The following is an 18573-nucleotide window of genomic DNA, read 5'->3' as shown; positions in this document are numbered from 1 at the left end:
TGGAGGAGTCCTTTCGACTTGCACAAATTCACCAGCATAAGAAAACATGCAAGAAGAAAGGTAGTGGATGTAGATTTGGCATTCCTAGGCCTCCAATGTCTTCAACAATGTTGTTGCATCCATTTCCAAGGGAATTAAAAGAAAGATGTCCACCAATCAAACATTGATATCATCACACACAATATGCTTAAGTACACTAAAACATCTCCACTAAGCAAGGAAAACCAACACCAGCTAAATCCTCCATAGCCTCTTCATCTCGCACTTAAACAGCTAGCATTGAGCTCTCTAATGGAAGATATGATATTACTCTGGATATGCATTGCAAGGCAAAAGCAAAACTGCATGAGTTTTGTCTCTCAAAAACCTATATTTTCATGCCCAATTCAGAATTCTACTCACAGCTCAAAAAGTTGAATGAAGAATAATACCAAATCTTTAATTACATCATGCTTTGCAAAAGACTGCACCCAGACAAGCCGCTTGGAGCTAGCACTGGCAAAACCTTCACCTTGTTGTTGATATTCCAGGGCCTTCTATGCCATTATGTGAGGGGCTTTCAGAATGATGGAACCTCACCCATTGCCCTGCTGATGGCCTACACCAGAAAAAAAGCATTCAACATAGGTGGCACCACAATACACTCAGCTCTACACTTGCCATTGCTAACAAACACACCTACATCTTTGTCAGCAGAAAAGCTAGATGCATTGTCAACTCACTATAAAGATCTACGCTTTGTTGTTTTTGACGAAATCTCTCTGATAGGTTTAAGGAATTTTGCCCTAGCTGATAGTCGTCTCTGCGCTGCATCAAACATGTGCACGATAAGCCTTTTGGTGTCTCGATGTTATTATGTCTGGTGACTTGTTCCAAGCAACCCCTATCTGTGATTCATGGATTTTCAACAACAATCACATTTATTAGGAGCTATTGCTCCAAGCTATTAGCAAACCACACCAAAATGCTATGAGCTAAAGATCACAATGCGCCACTGTGACTCCAACTTCATCAATGTTCTCAATAGAATTCGGAGAGGTGCACAGACAAATTTAGACCTTCAGTACTTGAATCAATCATTCTTTAGACCACCACCACAAAGAGAGGATATTCCACACTTGTACTATAAAACAAAGACAAAGACAAACACAACACCAAAATCTATCACCAAGATATGAGACAACCACACATGCTCCATGTAATAGACAAAATGCATAGTGCTTGCAAGAAGAGTTTGCAGATTCCACAAGACCCAAAAATCATAAAAAAACCATAAAATGATTAGAAAAAGAGAGAATTTCCAACTTACAAAGGAATTTGAGAGCTTTCCTTTGTCTTGATGGTTTGAGGGATCTACTCTTGTTTTGAAACAAGAGTTAGAAGAGGGAAGATCAAAAACTAATGAATTGTGTGAGTAAATTCACAGTTTTTGGCTCTTGGGAGAAGCAGGGTAACAATACAAAAAAAACTATTAAGCTTCAACAAAGGGGGAGGATTCTATTTGTAGGAAAAAGTGAGCTCCTAACCAAGCAAATTGATTCTAGAATTTTCTGGATCAGTTTGGTCAATTTTTGACCATTTTCAGGTCAGTTTAGCTCACTTTTTGGATCTAGTTGAAACAGGAGATAGGAGAGATAAAACTATCTCATTATTTGGGAGTTTAAAACTCTCCCACACATGTGAAATAGGCACCTCCTTCATGAGGGGAATTCCCTCATATACTGAGGTGTCAAAAATGCATCATTTCTTCTAAATATCTCTAATTTTCAACTATTAACCTCGTCCTTAGTCAACTCTTCATCTTATGTGAGTATTTACTCATTTTTGGGGGATTTTCCTTTTATTCTTCCATTTATCTCCTCTCTACATTTGGATAAGTCTTATTGGTCCATAGGAACCTTAATTTAAAAATTTTCAAAAATCTTGACCCCTAGGATAAGGCCTCTTGAACAGATTATACTTAATTTCTAATGCACCTTCTGAAAATGTTTTTGAGCTTCTGTTTTAGGGGAACTTATTTTAATAAGATGAGAAATTTTTCCTTCCAAAAATATTCAAAATCTGAATAATCTCTCTCTAGAACATTTTCTCTCTCTAGGCCAGGCAAAAACAAGATCTTTTATATTTCTGAAGAGGGTATTGATTACAGGGGAAGATACTGGACATCTTGAGAGGTTGGGGAGGAATCTTACATTCTACCCCACTTAAAAAATGCGAGATATCCTCATCTCGCAGGTGGAGTATGATCTCTTTCATCTTCTTGTTCTTCTTCTTCAATCACTTCCAGCGTTACTGCCTTGGAAGTGGATGGTTGATTTGGGAACAACTCTCTTTGACTTCCTCTATTCTGAGGTGGAGGTCTTGCATTACTTTGGATTGAAACAGCTGGTTGGATAGAGGGTCTACCTCTGGGATTTCCTTGATTTTGGCGGATAGAACCCTGATTACTCTAGAAGGAAGGGGCTGGAGTCTGGAATCTTGATCCCTGATTTCCCTGCGCTAAAAACCTTGATGCAAAAGGAGTTGGGCAATCCATACAGCGAGATCCATATCCTTGACAGTTATAGCATTTCACTCTCTTGTTCAAGGGTGGAACTTCTGAAGTTGAAATCCAGGGGATTGAGTTTTGAGAAAAGGACATTTCTTCCATTCTGGGACTTTCCATATCCTAGGTTTGACTCTGATATCTCTTGGGCAGAGGAAGGTGATGGTGCTGGCTTTGGTAGGATTTTGACATCAAAGGCTTTGGCGAAATCCTTTGCCATTCTTACTGCTTCAGCCATTGAGATCGGTTTAGCATTCTTGACTAAAGTATCCAATGGCTCGTTCATTCCCCGAATGAACCTGGCCATCAGCTGCTCTGCATTCAATTGAGGGGAATATTTAAGGAGAAGGGCAAAAGCCTGATGGTACTCTTCAATTGTTCGATTTTCCTGCTTTAGTTTCAAGAACTCATTCATCTTAGTTTCAAGAAAACCTCGAGAACAAAACCTCTGAGGTAAGCCTTGAGATCGATCCAGGTTTGGGTATTTCGATCGAGACGGTTTGTCTTGCAGTGATTCCTCCACGCAACCCTGGCCGTTTCCACAATGTTTAATCTGGCAAGAGCCATCTAGCTTCTCTCATTATAGCTAGTTATATCAAAGTATTCCTCCATGGCCTCAATCCACTTTTCTACAACTTCACCTAACTGTTCCCCTTCACCCTTGAAGGGACCAAGCTACGAACTATGAAGAATTTTACAAATATCCAGATCAAGCTCTTCTTCATCGAGTTAGGGGTTAACATTTCTACCACGATGACCTCGATCCATGTTCCTATCAATACGAAAATTCTTGTTAAGTTTCTTTATTTATGATTCAATCCTATTTTTTATTCAACTGATTCTGGGGTTCTTTAAATAGGTCAGCTCCCCACATAATCATGGGGTAAAGATACTCATATAGAACGCATTATCAGATAACAATTCATTCAGAATATCTCATTCGTATCTTTAACACAATAATGGTCCATCAGACTAATTTTTTCCATCTGAACAATCCTCCATGGGGATTTCAAATTTTCAGTTTTTTAATTTATCATCGCTTAACTTGATCCACTAATCAAAAGTTAATAGTAGTAATCTGCCAGCACAATCCACTAATCTCATAGTGATTTGCTGAAGTCATTAACGTCATTCCAGTTATGAACATCATCAGGGACTCGTCCCATTCATCCTCATTGTGGTTTTGCTCAGCTTATTACATTTCAACTAAATTTCAAGAGTCATCATTTTTCAATCAGAATCCAAATCAACTCATCAATTCACAACCAGAACTTAAAAATCATATCAACCACATTCAAATTCATCATCTGAATAGCATTAATGCTTATAATTTCAAGTCTGAGATTTACTCGTATATACAGCCAGTAAAAAGAGCTGCAGTTATACTCTCGGTATATACGGACCCGTAGTCACGGTGTCCTTCGAATTATAAGGTAAAGACCATCATGTCTAGGCCTCAAGCAAGTCAGGGATTCCATGCAATTGTGGTACTTCCATCTGAATTTCACTTCAAATAACAATTTGTAAGAATTTCATCACACAATTCTGATCTTATACTGCGACTTCATAAAATTTTTTTGACATTTTTGGCTTTCTGGTTGATTCTCATTAGTCAAACGGCTCTGATACCGGCTGTAAGATCCCTCATCCCACTATGCAACGAATTTTGGGATGCTAGCAGTGGAAGTAGCACTTCTTGCGCAGGGTAGGGTCCCACACTTGGGGCCTCGCTCCCACGGATATCCAGACAAGAGACTAAACCATCGGTTCTTCCAAAACCGAACCCGAAAAAACTTCCCTTGCCCGGAAAGCACGGGCGATTCCACCAGGATAACTTTTCTTTAATGTAGTCAAAAGCCGTAACTAACTGAACTAATCTGGCCGAACTCGTAAGTTCCATAGTCAGATCAAGGGACAGATTCCACTTGGATCATAGAGACCAATGCTTTTTTCCTCATCGAGAGGCACAGCCGTTGATTCTTCTCCATAGAACAATTTTTGTTCGGGGCACCGTTGATTCTTCTCCATAGAACAATTTTTGGTCGGGGTTTACTTCATCTATCGTACTATACAAAAATTGAGTCTCGATTTAGGGATCCATCAGTCCAGCCTAACCCCATCCAATCCCATGGGTTAGCCAACTACCCAACCAATGTAGTGATGGGATCCAATTAAGAGTTTGGTTAGGTTTTGTCCCGAGTACCAGGGAAAAGAGTTCTCAGGTCCCCTAGCTGAAATTTCAAGCAAATTCAACGCCAGTCACACCACTTACACACCCAATATGAAATTGCCTTTTTCCCAGATTCAACTATCTTTAAAGCAATCATTTAATGAAACCATAGTGTCATGGATCATAATCTTTCAAAGTATCCGATTGAATCTTAATTTCCAATCATTCCTTCATCGGAGTATCTATGGCATCATTGGCAACCAGAACGCTCACCACCTACTCACTCAGGGGCCTTTTCGATAGTCCCTAGCTCATAGTACACGACAATATATTCCCTTATAAAAATCAAGATAGAATCTCCATTGAAGATCAGCAAGATCAACCAACAGATCCATATAAAAGAGCCATGGACTCATCCGTTGAGGACCAACAAGGTCAATCAACCAGATCTATGCCCGGTTTCAGAAAACAACTCTTACTCCTTGTTCCAATATCTTCCACGATGCACGTGTGGGTATCTTCGGCGACCCAAAGCCCGAGCATCGTATGGTTAACACCCTCTAGGATCCTTCGTAGGTCACCTAGCGCTTCACTCATAGGCCGTTTCCTTGGTCCCTCATCCACCATACCGGAAGCTCACCATTTAAATCGAATCGAGGCTGGTCGGCCGACCTTGCTACGCGAGCGAGACGTCCTCTGTTGACTCTCCGTCACAGCAGTTGCAACTTTATCAGATAGGTCTCCACGACCTCATTCATAAGACGGTCAAAATGCTTCCCCAGCATTCTTGACATAAAACAATCATTTAAAAACAGATTTCACACATACAGATATATTTCTAACAAAATTTCAATCTTTTCTCATCATTTCCCAATTTTTCTTCATCGATCTCTATCACATGACATCATTCCATCATCCACACATCAATCCACATCAACCATACATCCATCCACATCAATCCATATTACTTAACCCAATTCTAAATCATATGCATATCCATTCTCAATTAGATACATCATTTTCCATCCTATCACATCAAATTCTCAATTAGATACATCATTTTCCATCCTATCACTTCAAATTCATTCACTTCACATAACATCCATTCCTATCTTTCTTAATTTACATTACATCTCATCATTCACATCCTATATCATTCATTCACATCCTATATCATTCATTCACATTCTGATTCACCTATCATCACATCTCACCCATTCACTCATATCGACATCATATTCATTCACATGCATTTTTGCATTCATTATTCCACATACACATCCACATTCGTTGCATCCACATCCGTACATCCATTTTCACATCCACATTCATACATCCACATCCACATCCACATTCATACATCCACACATCCACATCTACATCCATACATCTGCAATCACATCTACATCCATACATCTGCAATCACATCCACATCCACATCTACATCCACACATCCACATCTACATCCATACATCTGCAATCACATCTACATCCATACATCCATTTCCACATCCTCATTCATACATCCACATCCATACATCCACATCCACATCTACATCCATACATCCACATCCACCTCCACATTCACATCCATACATCCACATCCACCTCCATCATACATCCACATCCACATCCACATTCACATCTACATTCATTTCCACATCCACATCCCATTCACATTCACATCCATTTTCACATCCACATCCTATTCACATTCACATTCACATTCACAAACATCCTCATCCATTCATCCATTTACATCTATCTGATTCCTATCACATCTCATCACATCTATTTATAGAATGTAAGAGAATTCTAATTTTTTGATATAAAGATATTTTACGCATCTAATTAGGCATAAAGACAACTTTAGTAGGAATAACACTTTTATAAAAATCCTTTTATACATCTATCTATGCATAAATTCAATTTTAAGGAAAATAACACTTTCGAATTAAAAATAAGCCTTTTATGCATTTTACTATGCATAAATGCTATTTTAATGAGAATAACACTTTCAAAATAAAAATAAGTCTTTTATGCATCTATCTATGCATAAAATAAATTTTTTTATGCATCTTTCTATGCATAAAATCAAAATTGATAAGAATAACTCTTTTGGAATAAAATTCTTTATGCATCTATTTATGCATAAAATCAAAATTGATGAAAATAACTCTTTTGAATTAAAAATAAAATTCTTTATGCATCATTCTATGAAAATTGATGAGAATAACTCTTTTGAAATAAAAATAGATTTCTTTATGCATCTTTCTATGCATAAATCCAATTTAGTAGGAATTACACTTTTAGAATAGAAGAATTTCTCTTATGCATCTTCCCATGCATAAAAACTAAATCCAATGAAAATAACTCTTTTAAAATAAAAACTTTCTTTTATGCATACAATTCATTTATGATGCAAATCACTCTTTTAATATAAAAGAATTTCTTTTATGCATCCATTTATGCATAAAAATCATTTATGATGAAAATCACACTTTTAATATATTAAAAAAAATTATTTTTTATGCATATAATTATGCATACAAATCATTTGTGATGAAAATCACTCTTTTAATATAAAAAAATTTATCTTTTATGCATACAAATCATTTGTGATGAAAATCACTCTTTTAATATTAAAAAATTTATCTTTTATGCATACAAATCATTTGTGATGAAAATCACTCTTTTAATATTTAAAAAATTATCTTTTATGCATATATTTATGCATACAAATCATTTGTGATAAAAATCACTCTTTTAGTATAAAAAAATATCTTTTATGCATACAAATCATTTGTCATGAAAGTCACTCTTTTAATATGAAAAAAATTATCTTTTATGCATATATTTATGCATACAAAACATTTGTGAAGAAAATCACTCTTTTAATATAAAAGAATTTCTTTTGTGCATCCATTTATGCATAAAAATCATTTATGATGAAAGTAACACTTTTATAATAAAAATAAATTTCTTTTATGCATCCTTTTATGCATAAAAATCAATATGATAAAAGTAACACTTTTATAATTTAAAAAAATATTCTTTTATGCATACTTTTATGCATAAAAATCAATAATGATAAAAGTAACACTTTGATAATAAAATTTATTCTTTTATGCATAAAAATCAATATGATGAAAGTAACTCTTTTAAAATAAAAAAATATACTTTTATGCATAAAAATCCGTAATGAAGAAAGTAACACTTTCATAATAAAAATTTATCAATATGTATCTTTCTATACATAGAATTTAATTCTATTGAAATTCATTCTTTTATAAAAATTAATCAATATGCATCTTTCTATGCATGAATGAAAATGACACTTTTAGAATACTCTAACGATGGGGATTACTCTTTTGATGAAATTTATTTCACAAATTTTTAGAAAATTTTACCATAACCTTCTTTGTATGGCTGACCATTTTTCAATTTTTAACTCTCTAAAATGAATTAGAAGTTCACCAAGAGTATTTGAATCATTCTAATGTAAACATTTTCTACTTATTTAAGAGAAACATTATGAAAAACTTGATTTTATCCATTAATCAATCATCTAGGATAAAGAATGGTTGGATTTACTAAAGAAGAGAGGGGAATGTCTTTTTTCAATGAGGCATAACATCATTTCATTTTAGAGAAGACAAAAATCATAAAAAACCATAAAATGATTAGAAAAAGAGAGAAATTCCAACTTACAAAGGAATTTAAGAGCTTTCCTTTGGCTTGATGGTTTGAGGGATCTACTCTTAAAACAAGAGTGGCCACCAATCTTTAGAAGAGGGAAGGTCAAAAACTAATGAATTATGAGTAAATTCACAGTTTTTGGCTCTTGGGAGAAGCAGGGTAATAGTGCAAAAAACACTATTAAGCTTCAACAAAGGGGGAGGCTTCTATTTTTAGGAAAAAGTAAGCTCCTAACCAAGCAAACTGATTCTAGAATTTTTTGGATCAGTTTGGTCAATTTTTGACCATTTTTAGGTCAGTTTAGCTCACTTTCTGGATCTAGTTGAAACAGGAGAGAGGAGAGATAAAAATATCTCATTATTTGGGAGTTTAAAACTGTCCCATACATGTGAAATAGGTGCCTCCTTCATGAGGGGAATTCCCCCATACTGAGGTGTCAAAAATGCATCATTTCTTCTAAATATCTCTCTTTTTTAACTATTAACCTCGTCCTTAGTCAACTCTTCATCTTATGTGAGTATTTACTCATTTTTGGGGGATTTTCATTTTATTCTTCCATTTATCTCCTCTCTACATTTGGATAAATCTTATTGGTCCATAGGAACCTTAATTTAAAATTTTTCAAAAATCTAGACCCCTAGGATAAGGCCTCTTGAACAGATTATACTTAATTTCTAATGCACCTTCTGTTTGAACTTCTATTTAGGGAAACTTATTTTAATAAGATGAGAAATTTTTCCTTCCAAAAATATTCAAAATCTGAATATCCTCTCTCTAGAATATTTTCTCTCTCTAGGCTAAAACAGACAGAAACGAGATCTTTTATATTTCTGAAGAGGGGATTGATTACAGGGGAAGATACTGGACATCCAGAGAGGCTGGGGAGGAATCTTACAAGTAGTAGCAAAGCTATCAGTGATAATAGAGCAATAAAAGTCCTAGCAACGATTAAAGCCCTCTTAACTAATTTTTCGTTTATTAAAACCACCAACTTAAGCCCAGCAGACCATGCGGATCCTTTCCATGTTGAGAACCTCCTAGAATCTCAATGAAGATCACATAATCAGGATTCAGCAAGAGAAAAGTCCCGCATTAGTAGTAGCGAAGCTATCAGGCAGTGATCATAGAGCAATAAAAGTCCTGGCAACGATTAAAGCCCTCTTAACCAATTTTTTGTTTATTAAAAGAGAAAGGGGAAGTAGAAGAAGAAGAAGAAGAACTAGCATTAGAATAAATACCTTCAAGAGCTTACACCATTGCCATTTGGTGATGAAGAGAAAGAGTCTCATGAAGAGGAAGGGGAAGGGGAATATAAAGAGTACAAATGCATGTGAGGGGAGCTAGCTTGATGAAAGGGAGGAGTCGGTGCAGGAACTCAAGGAAAGGAGTGGAGGGAATTTTTTGGTGGAGAGAAATACAAAGGCGTTGGTGGCACCGCAGGCTTGAAAAGTTAATTTTCTCAACATCACTATAAGCAACGCTTAGCGACATTTGAATGACTCTTATAATGACATTTTCAGCGACGCTTATAGTGACATTTTTAATGACACTGGGTAAATTCCATAGAGCAAGGCTATGCATATATCATTGACACTACTAAATTTATTGCATGTGTACATATTTAGTTTTTAAAATGCATACCTTCTGTGTCTAGCACATATGTCTTCTACTAGTTTGGACAGTGATGGGTCACCATTAATTGAAGGTCCAAAGTAGTTTGCGAAGAAGAATCCCTTATTCATGTGCAAGATGCAAGAATGTTTGTGTATATGAACATCGAGTGACATTGGAGCAAATTAAAAAACGGGGATCGTTTGAACCAATGCCAGCCAACTTGATGTTGCAAGCCATTTCCTTGGTTAGTATATAAACTCATTTGCCTTGAAATGTGTACTCATGGTTTTTCATATGTAATGTTAAGTGTAATTTTTAAATATGGTTCATCAGGATGAGGAGGTCATGGACATTCATGCACAAATACTACACAATATGGTTCATCAGGATGAGGAGGTCATGGACATTCATGCACAAATACTACACAATATGCCTCATTATTATGTCATTGGAAGAAACTTGAGGAAGGAATACAAGCATCGTAAGGAGCACTTAGAAAGTGGAGCATGTTCAGTACATTTGGAAGACCTAGGATTTCATCCACATGAGATAGAGGAAGATGATTTCATGGAGGAGATGATCATTCCCTTTTTTCAAATCGAGGGTGAGGAAGAGACACCTAACTTTGAAACACATGAAAGAGAGCATGTGTTACATAAGGAGGCTAACACACCATTGTACGAGAGTGCAAAGTACTCTACTTTACGAGCATGCTTGGAAATCCTCAACTATATGGATGGAGTGATAATAGCGTGAAGAGGAGGCACCAGAGATACTAGAGATTAATCCAACTACTATAGATGTAAAAGAATTCAAGGATTGGAGTCAAGGAGTAAGAAAAGTCATGTATATTGGCTTTGTATTAGCATATAGGACACTATGATTGGGCATATATAGGATGCCAAGTCACCTAAGGAGGTATGGGACACCTTGGTGAAGTTGTCTGAAACTAACACCAAGGCACGAAAGATTCAGAATGAGCTTCATATGTGGAGAAGAAAATATGTTTGTAAATGATTATGACGTGAAGATCAAGGGCATTGTGGAATCCATTGCATCATTTGGTGTGTCTGTTGATGATGATAATAAACTGAAAGTGTGTCTACGTGGTCTCAGACCACAATACAAAGCATTCAAGACATCTATTAAGATTCGAGAGAACATTCCCAACTTCACAGATTTGGTGTCAATGTTGATCATCGAAGAGAAGAATTTGGGTAAAGATCAACAGTCTTCACAAAACAAAAACAATTCAGAGCAGCAGGCCTTCTACACAAGTGCAGGTAGAGGATAAGGTAGAGGTCGTGGACGTGGCCAAGGTGGTGGCCAAATAGGTAATCCAAATTATGGTTAGTAGCAGCAACAGTACCAAGATTTGCAACAACAACACACAAGTGGAAGAGGCTAGTTTAGAGGTAGGGGGAGTCAATGAGGTCGTGGTAATTGGCAAAGGCATCATAAATGATACACGAGGTTGTTTTTATTGTGGTAAGCCTGGACATGTGCAGGCGAATTGCTATAAGAAATAGAGTGACATGCGAAATAAAAAAATGCAGTTAAATAACTATGCATCCTCTAGCAGAAATAATGAGAATAATGAGAAGTTGTTTGTTATGCAGCATGTAGTTAATGTTGTGTCTGGAAAGGATGTAGCAGCATGTAAGGATGATGTATGTTATGTTAAATTAGGTGCTTCAAACCACATGACAAGTCATGAGATGAGTTGTTCAAGGAAATGAAGAGTCTTGAAAGATCAGGTTTTGTTGAAATAGGGGATGACACTGCTCATCCGATTCCCCATGTTGGAGATGTGCCATTGTCTATGCAGGATGGTAAGGTGAAGTAACTAGCAGAAGCAAAAGTGTTCCATGGGAACACTCACGGGAACTCGGATTATGGAAGGAGGCCAGAAGAAATTAATGCAAGAGAGCGGGATTGTAGCCATGGGAACATAAAGACGCACATAATTTTTCCATATTTTTGTGCCGAAGTGCAATGTAAATCGTTTTAGGCCAATGTGGGTTCTAAATGAGAGTCCTAAGTGTATTAAGCAAGGCTCACTTATGGGGTTGTCTGCCCATGTGTGAAAGAGGTCTAGGGTTAGTGACATCTCTATAAAAGAGATGTTAGCTAAAGAAAGAGGACGTTTTTGGCCATTCTCATAAGCTATTGGGTGAAGCTCTTGAGCTCTCAAGCTATGGCAACTCTCTAACTCTCTCTATTGTACTCTAATGAGCATCAAGCTCCAATGAGTATAGCTCCACTTCTTTCTCTTAGTCTGTTTTAGCATCATTGAAGTAGATTAATCTATGATTAGTTAAATGCTTCTTTCTTTCTCTTAGTCTGTTTTAGCATCATTGAAGTAGATTAATCTATGATTAGTTGAATGCTTCTTTCTTTCTCTTGTGTATGCATGCTTGTAGTGTGTGTGTAGTGTGTGTGTGTGTAGTCTCCATTGATGCAAGCTATTGCCCACTTCATTGGCAATGAGTTATTCATGGATAGACTCTCTCTATGAGCTTGTGGGTTTGTAGATGCACGCTTATGGGTTTGCTGGCACTAGGTAAATTTTAGGCGACTTTTTATCCTAAAAAATACGCTATTTTTTTGGCCTAATGTGTTCGAGGGGGTTCAAAATGGGTTCTGGCAAAGTTTGAGCCAACTTGAAAATTTTTTTATTTTTTGAAAAAAAAATTAAAAAAAACAACCTTAAAATTTGACCTGATGCACTTGCAGTCGGGACGTCATATAGACACTGCCATAGGGCATAGGGCACCTTCTAGAGTACTTACGCAGGAAAGTGGGACCCAATCGGTAGGAAATTTGGCAAGTATTGCTGAAACCTTTTCCGAATCCCAATCCGATACCCTTTCCATGACAACTAGCTCATTGTCTATGGACAATCTAGGGCCGTCAAATAGTCATCCCTTAGCCCCAAATAGAACACCCACAAGATCTTTTAATCCATTTGAAGCCGACACCATACCACTCAATGTGAGACTTTAATATGTCTACACAAATGCTCAAGGAGCTGAGATATTTAGGGATCCACAACAACGGTATCTCGTTAAGATTGCGGACTTTTTCTCAGAGCTTGATAGAGCACCTCTAGTCAATGACCAGGGTAACATGTACATGGGCGGAGATGGTGTTCGCTATACGAAGTCACCTATCATCCAGAGAATGTAGACAAGTTAGGAGAGTGAGTTCTTACACTTAACAAAGCCTTCCAGAGCAAGGGAGTCTAGAGATGATTGGCTCATTGAGCCGGACATGCCTAGACCATCCAATGCCCAGTCCTCAAAGCCATCCACAGATGATTTACTTTTTGTAGACCTAAATTTGGAAAGAGACAGGAAAGGCAAGAGCAAAATGGATCAGGGGGCTGAGAACCAATGGGAGTTTGTACGACAAATTCCAGTGACAAAGGTCTTTCAAGATGACCCACTTCAGGAGGTCTATAAGGACTCTTTAGAAGGATATTATGCCACAACTAGATTGCCAGAGCTAGATCTTCGTCTAGCACTTGTGGTGGTAGTCGAGAAGCTTGTAGGATACAAGAACCGAATCGTTGATAAATGGGCCAATGAATACCGAACCTTAGATTGGAAGGAGATTCGTGAGCTCACGTGGAGAGGACAACCATTATTCATGGAAGTGTTCTCAACTAATATAGCTAAACCAGGAGAGACAACCTTTCTTGGAGAAACTGTTGCTCCTCCCCTACGAGAGTTCACTAGAGAGGGACCCTCAACATCAAAGTGGACCACTGCAAGTAGCCCAACTCTAGCACCAAGATATTATCCTACACCAAAAGTGCGACCATAGATCACACCACAACAACGTTTCTCTCACTATGACAATCGGAGGGTAGGGGAGCCAACTCGGCCTCCCATAAATGCACCTCCTGAAATGCGGGTAACAATATCTTTGGAGAGGGTTGGTGAGGTAGGTAATAGGGGACCCACACCAATTTGGGATGCATATGAACCACCTTACCAAAGAGAGGAACCACTGAGAGTGAGAGGCCATAGGCCTGATGATGAGTATTCAAGACGAGTAAGGCCATCAACTCTTCAGAAATTGGTAAAGAAGTACGAAGGGTCGGGAGATCCATATGACCATGTAGCAGCATTTAGGCAAGCAGTTCGAGCTGAGCAAGTGATTGACAAGCATACGCAAATTGAAGGATTTGGGCTCACTCTTGAGGGAAAGGCCCTTGCTTGGTTTCAGGCACTAGAGGCTTTAGACAAATCTTCTTTACGAGTTTTGGAAGAGACATTCATTGCTGCTTTTTCCTTAATGGGGATTCAGCATGACACAGTAGCAAACATCTACTCTTTCAAGCAAGGCGAGACTGAGAGTGTTAGAGATTGTGTAAATAGGATGAAGCAGTACATTAATCGTTGCCCAGAAGATGAGAAGCCCACCCAAAGTCGATTAATTTCTCTCTTCTTAAAAGGACTCAAAAATTCAACACTGCACACACATCTCTATGCAAAGAAGCATACAAATTTCAATGAGTGTTGCCATGACGCTATGGATTTCACAGATAACTTCAAATTCCAAGATGGTACTGGCCCTGAGGTGCAACCTAGAGATCAATGGGGTGATGACCAAAGTTCAGGGTCTAGCGCACTAGTAAATCTAGACCAGATAGCTAACCTAGTACTAAGGAGATTGGGACAAACCTATCGCCCACCCATGCAGCCACAACAACAGCACAGAAAATGAGGAGTGTACTACCTACAGGTCCTCATCTTTGTGGAGCATGTGGCGGTAACCATAAAACTAAAGAATGTAATAACTTTTCTCCTCTAGTCACAAACCAACCCACAAAGAAGTGGTGCCAAGCTTGTGCTTGGAATTATACCCACACCACACAGGAATGTACTCGCATTGCAAGAATGAGACAGGAGCGTGAGCAGCAAAGGGGTGCAGTGGCTCCACAAATGCATCAACAGTATACTAATTTTGAACATAAGCCATCAATGACACAAGAGCAAGCACGACCTGTACTTGGAGCTCAACCTCCTGCTCCTGGGACTGCTCCTGTGAGGTTTGTTGACTACGACAATTCAAATATGTGTAGAGACTTGGTAAACCCAAGCTACGTGGAGGAGGAATATGCACCCAAGGAAAATCTCTTTGAAAGTCCCGCATATCCAAGCCAAGCACTGGGGGAACAAAATTCTTTGATGTTGCTAGGCGACTACCAACCTAGGACTCCAGGCCCCTCAGGTCAATGCGAGAAGTCTGTACCAATTGACACCCCATTGAAAGAAGGCATTCTGCCACCACCTAGTCTTGCCTTCCCATGCAATGATGAAGTTATTGATGCTAACGAGAACATGGCAAATGAGATGTGGGCAGCAGTTCATGAGAAAGTTAATGAGAATATGTCCTCTATTATTTCACCTCCATTCTCTGAAGTGGATTTTACCAGGGGCACAGAAAACAACTTTAGATGCCCAAGCATCCAGGAGGAAGTTCAAACAATTGTTTCTCCTAGAAGTAATCATACAATGAAAACCTTACCATCTTATTTTTGGGAGAATATGAGAACTGTTCTCAAACCTTGAGGATACCCTCCATGGATAGAAGGTTGACAAAGGAGATGGATATGGGTATCGTGCAAGCTATTTTGTCAGCACCAGTGGCTTGTACCTTACCTTTGCTTGATTTGATAAAGCTTCGACCAGAGTTGTGGAATGATATTGCCACATGTTTGTCAAAGCAGGTATTGCTACAAAAGGGTCACCATCAATGTACTATACACCCTGAGACAAAGAATGTTATGCCAGTTCCTATCAACAAAGTAGGAAAATTTTGTGAGGACGATCAGGGAAATGCTACCCTCCCATTAGAAGTGCAAAAAGTAGCTTCAACTGCAATACTTGATAGTGGTGGAGGAGTGGACATTGTGACAAGGTCCATTTGGGAAAAGTGGAGCAAACCAGCTATTAGGAGTACAAGGATGTGCTTGCAGCTAGAAGATGGAAGCTTAGAACATCCCATTGGGCTGCTAGAGAACATATTGGTCACAACATGTGGGATTGAATATGAGACACATTTGCAGTAGTGGATTTTGGAAAGCATCCAAACTATGAAGTGATATTGGGTAGACCATTCATGTGACAATTTCAAATGATTCAAGATTGGGGATACAATTATTTGTACCTTTGACATGATTCTATCATCACAAGAGTCAACCTAAAGAATCACTCATATCGTGATGTAACGCGGTCTCCAATAGATGAGTTTGATTCTGCTTCATCTGAGGGCTCAAGAGTTACATTGTCAGATGGGCGAGAAGATCTGTGGATGTGTGGAGCCTCATGTAAGGATTTCAACACTGAGAGACTTAAGGGTAATCGAAGTGTATCAGATGAGGCATACATTCCACAACCCTTTCTTGAGCACTTAATTGATCCCCTAGAATGGAGTCATGTCCTTGCAACATTATCGACATGTGCTTTACCTAAGCCAATTCAATTTTGTGACTCAGATGGATATGACATTATTCCTATACAAATGGTACAACCACGTGACCTTCAAGATTATTTGTACTATGGGGATGCATCCACAACACTACATGTAGAGGAAGTCTCAATGGAGGATTTAACACTCGAATCTGCTAATGATGCTAATAAGGAAGATGGATGGGACTCTGATTTTGATGATGATGTGATAATCCCCAAGGAAGAGTTAGGAAAGGCACGCCTACTCTGGAGAGGAAGGGAGGTTCAAGTAGAGATCCCTCGAAGCCGACCTAAATGTAAATGCGTGGAAAGAAGCACATGACCTACTTAAACATCAGGCTCAAGAAGAAGCTAAAGCTAGAGTTGCAAAAGCCAAGGAGCATCGCAAGGCTTCTGTGTTGACCTTACAATTGGCTCCTGATGAACAATATGTCGATCCTTTCAATATTCACGTGTGTCTTCATCTTCATGAGACTACCTACTTTGTCTCTGCCTTAATTGACTCTGGTGTAGATTATAATGTTATCTCATTCGACACATGGGTAGCCTTGGGACAACCAACACTTGTGCACATTTATATTGACTTACGAAGCTTCTCAGGTGAAGATAACCCTATAGAGGGAAACTGTCATTATGATGTCCATTCAGGATCACCAGATGTCAGTTCCCTTTTATGTGGCTAGTAAGTCCAAGGCAGTGGTAGAGGTTGTTCTTGGTCGATCATGGTTAAGTTCTACCAATTGTTCATTTGATTAGAAGAATAGACAATACAAATTGCAAATTAATTTTGATTGCATCTTGGGATCTGCTGCTCCACAAGTTTTATCATGTCAAAAGGGTGGTAGTTCTACCTTACACAACCCACTTTCAACATCTGCTCTTCAAGCTCCAAGACAAATGATGTGGATAATCGACGAATCCTCAAGTGAGGGCCATGGCTGGCATGTTCCAACTACTCTAGTCACTACTCAAAGAAGGCTAGGCAAGAAGGAATTGTCAATTTGGTTACCCAAAGATGCATACAAACTTGTACCATCTAGTCTAGTTGCTAAACCTCCTAAAAAGCATATCTTTTCCAAGCTTAAGCCTCAGATTGTTACTCATTGGGTCCCAAAGCATGTTCTTAAAGCACAAGGCTATTATGAGGGTGCAACAGCACTTTGGCTTCCCAAATGCCATGGTTTGCTAAAGCCAGAAGAGTGTATCAATAAGATTCCAAAAGCCACTCTTGGTTTTTCATATCAGTGTGGGTGCAAAGGAAATCAACACAACCTCTTCAAGATAGGATAGGTGGTTGTAATAGCACCTACAAATCTACTTGTGTTGACCTTCCCCAAACATGTATTGAATCACCAGTTGTCCCAACTTCTCCTTGTTACACACTTCCACCATCAAATTGTGTACCTAAGACAAATCCAACTTTACATGAGTCTCCTTTAAGCATAGATTCTAGCACTTCACTGCCTAAATCCTCTTATCTTGCTCAAATTCCTTGACAATTGCTATCCTTCCCACCTCTTAAGAAGGACTGTTGAACTACAGATAGAATACCTAATAGTTGCTTAGTCGGATATATGTATCTTTGCTCAGTCGGAATTCTACTCAGTCGAATTGTTGATCAGTCGGAGTTTGTTATGATCTCGTTAGTCGGATATCATCTGTTAGTGTCTTGTGACATTCTAGTTACAACCGTCTAAACTGTTTGAAGTCGCCTATTTATAGGGGCTTTGTAGTCGTCTTTTACAAGAAGAAGAAGAAGAAAGCAATGTACGATTCATCTTGATCAATCAAACATGGTATTTCAGTTCTGTTCTGTTATTCTCTATCTTGTTTAGCAAATCTCTGCTTAATCCGTGTTCTCTATGGAGGAAGATGTTTGTGTTTAGTCTGATGTGGGAATTGAGGTTAGTGTTACTTAATGGGGGTGTCTTTGCTGTGTCAGAAGTAGTTAGTTGTGTTGTGTTTGAAGAACCCCAAACACATTGGCGATCCCGCTGGTCCCGTTCTGTTACGAGAAGGGAAATGAATGTCAGAGGGGGACAGAAGAGTAGGAAGGGTTTACT

Source organism: Cibotium barometz, chromosome 6, assembly GCF_041138505.1.
Source record: "Cibotium barometz isolate CiBa-2024 chromosome 6, ASM4113850v1, whole genome shotgun sequence".
Taxonomy (NCBI): Eukaryota; Viridiplantae; Streptophyta; class Polypodiopsida; order Cyatheales; family Cibotiaceae; genus Cibotium; species Cibotium barometz.
Note: the sequence above shows the minus strand (reverse complement) of the source record.